The sequence below is a fragment of the Marmota marmota genome, unplaced genomic scaffold (assembly GCF_001458135.2).
Source record: "Marmota marmota marmota unplaced genomic scaffold, marMar, whole genome shotgun sequence".
NCBI classification, from domain to species: Eukaryota; Metazoa; Chordata; class Mammalia; order Rodentia; family Sciuridae; genus Marmota; species Marmota marmota.
The window spans coordinates 12,407,592-12,410,840 of NW_026000205.1; the positions used below are offsets into that span (position 1 = coordinate 12,407,592).

A 3,249-nucleotide genomic window follows, 5' to 3' on the forward strand; every position below is an offset into this window, starting at 1 on the left:
GACCTGAACAGACACTTCTCAGAGGAGGACATACAATCAATCAACAAGTACATGAAAAAATGCTCACCATCTCTAGCAGTCAGAGAAATGCAAATCAAAACCACCCTAAGATACCATCTCACTCCAGTAAGATTGGCAGCCATTATGAAGTCAAACAACAACAAGTGCTGGAGAGGATGTGGGGAAAAGGGTACTCTTGTACATTGCTGGTGGGACTGCAAACTGGTGCGGCCAATCTGGAAAGCAGTATGGAGATTCCTGGGAAAGCTGGGAATGGAACCACCATTTGACCCAGCTATTGCCCTTCTTGGACTTTTCCCTGAAGACCTTAAAAGAGCGTACTACAGGGATACTGCTACATCGATGTTCATAGCAGCACAATTCACAATTGCTAGACTGTGGAACCAACCCAGATGCCCTTCAATAGATGAATGGATAAAAGATTCTATTTTAATATGAGGGCTTAAAATGAGTTGTATAGGTCGATCATTATCTATGTTTGGTTTTAAAGTGAAATGTTTTGCACCAAACCCAAGCATTTTTATTCATTTCTTGTTGTGTACTAAGTTAACATGCAAATTTCAATTGCCAGTTGAGTAGTTCTGTGTGATGTTTTCTTGTTCCTATGTGGCAGACACCCATGGCTTTCTCATTCACCCCATCTGGGCCTCCAGTGTGGTCTAATTATCCTGAAAAGCCAAAATGCGTTAGAGCTGAGCTTGATTACTCTAATGGCACACAATGTTTTCACCAACCTCCGGATTCCTGAATAATTATCATTATCATATTTATGTGTTTAGCCAAAAGCTTAATTGGAAGATTCCAGAATGAAACAATGCTACACAAGGAAAAGAACCTTCCAGTCATTTTCTTGGGGAAAAAAATTTAAATCAAAATACCACAAGTATATCACAAAATTAAACCATCGAATCAAGTGGAAGGGCTCATTCCCAGACTACCCCTCTGCTGCGGTGGTCTTCCAGAGGCAAGATACTGTTTAACTCTTTCAGCTGTTTCTGCTGGTGGTTATCATTGTCTCTAAAAATATGTTTATATCATCAGTTCTTGATGCATCTGTTTTAGACATTGTCTATTAATTACAACTCAGATAAATGAAGATTTATCTCACGGGACAAGTATGTAGAGATATTGCGGAGTTCTTTTCCATTCCATAGCTACCTTTATTTGCTCCTTGCAGAGGTCTAGGCTGTATGCATAATAAGGTAGGCCTTCCATATATGGGTGGGGCCTGGCTTTACTATGCATGTGTTGACAGTTACGTACATAACATGAAGATTCCCTCTGCCTCCTGGTCTTGTTTTGTTGGTTGACCTTAGTAGGAGACTTTAATGGTGGAGACTTTTTCAAAGTCTGGTGACTAGTGGGAGCACATATGAGAATAATATTGTTACCGCTTTTGACGGGTGGCAAGTCCTTGCTTCCCCAATGTTGTAGAATAACACCAGAGAAGCACACCGAGGCAAGGTCAGAGTGGAAAATTATAAGTTTATTAAAGGATAGCAGAAAAGACTTCTTCCGGAGGAAGAAGGGGACCCAAGAGATGGAATCTGTTGAAGGGCGAATGTGTTCCCCTTTTTATAGTTTTTGGTGATGGAATGTAGGTGGGAAAGCCCGAGGGGTGGGACACAGGTGGGCCAAAGAAGTAATCTGGGCAGGAAGGACTTCTGAGGCAGCATCTTCAAGTTTGCTTGAATGTTCATTAACGTTTCTTTGGGATGGGCTATCTTCAAATCTGCTGGGACTGTTCATTAACACTTCTTTGGGATGGGCTATCTTTAAATCTGCTGGGGGCTGTTTCCTGGACTTCATTAACATTTCAAGAGTTGCTCAACTTTTCCAGGGATTCATTCTCACAGCCTCCATTTTAGATCTCACTTGATATTAGACCTGATTTACCTAACTACACTGACTACCTAATTTTAAATCTGGCTTCAATATCATAAACAATTTGTTTATATTTATGGTACTTCAGTTAGGACTTCACTTAGGATGATCAGGTGGGAAGTCACTGTAGACATTTAACCAGTGAGTCTTTAAATGACAGACTGTAGAGGTTTGTGGGTATTCAGTTTTTTTTAGCTCGTATCACAAAATTTTTATTTGCAGTTTCAATTTTTTTTTAAGAGAAGAACCCCTACAATTTTAAGGTGTGTATGTCAGGCACCCATGGCCACTATATGAGAATGATAGTGAGGAAAGTAGGAAGATTCAGCTCCATGTCTTATTCCTGCCTTTTTTGTTTTGTTTTGTTTTTTTGGTACTAGGGATTGAACCCAGGGGTGCTTAACCACTGAGCCACATCCCCAGCCCTTTTTATATATTCTTTAGAGACAGCATCTTACCAAGTTGCTTAGGGCCTCGTAAAATTGCTGAGGCTGGCTTTGAACTCACAATCCTACTGCCTCAGCCTCCTGGGCAGCTGGGATTACAGGCATGCACCACCGTACTGTAAGGGTCCGGCGAACGTCGGAGGAAGAGACCACCAAGAGACCGACTCATGCAAGCGCAAAACGGGGTTTATTGAAGAATCCAGCGCGCTGGGGCTCCGTGCTCACTCAACAAGGGAGAGCGGCCCAGAGCCCCGAGCAGGGGTTGAGCAGTGCTTAAGTACACTTTTTGGGGAGGGCGGGGACTTTATATACATCACAGTCTCCTTTAACAAATCACCATACAAATCAAACAACAATTCTCAAACATGATTAGTACATTTCATTGGCGGGAACAGGTCGGGCGGGAAGTGGGGGTACATTCAAACTGATTGGTTTGGGCCCTGAATGCCTACGTGCCAAACTGCACAGGGTCCAGGTTATTTATCTACTGGACAGTCCCGGGAATTGTTTTAACAGCTACAGGAATTTCAGGTTTTGGGTGTAGCATAGGAACTTAACAATACCTGGTCCTTTACATTTTAACTCAGGCTTTGCAGCTTAGAAACTTTACAATACCCGTTTTTTTTACACTTTAACTTCAATTTCTTTTACTCTTACAGTACTTACTCCCGCCTTTGCTCTACTGGGAATTTATAAGATATGTAATGTGGAGATACAAGGGATGGAGGGTTTCCTTCCTCCTTGGCTACAGTTCCCTTTTCCATCTCCCCACCGAGTAATTCCAGTTCTTGTCCTCCTGTGTCTAGAGTTATCAGTTACTGCTACCTCTGTTACTGTGTGTGTATGAAAGAAATATACACAACATAAAATTTATCATCTTAACCCTTTTTCTTTATTT

At 41.7% G+C, this 3,249-nt stretch overlaps 1 long non-coding RNA gene across 1 annotated transcript in view; it reads left to right on the forward strand.

The window, feature by feature from the left end:
• Nucleotides 1-1,543, forward strand: part of LOC125612616 — a 10,597-nt gene extending 9,054 nt beyond the window's left edge. The window contains exon 3 of the long non-coding RNA XR_007343092.1: nucleotides 801-1,543. This is a non-coding gene — a long non-coding RNA (uncharacterized LOC125612616). The remainder of the gene's footprint in view (nucleotides 1-800) is intronic.
• Nucleotides 1,544-3,249: the final 1,706 nt, after the last annotated feature.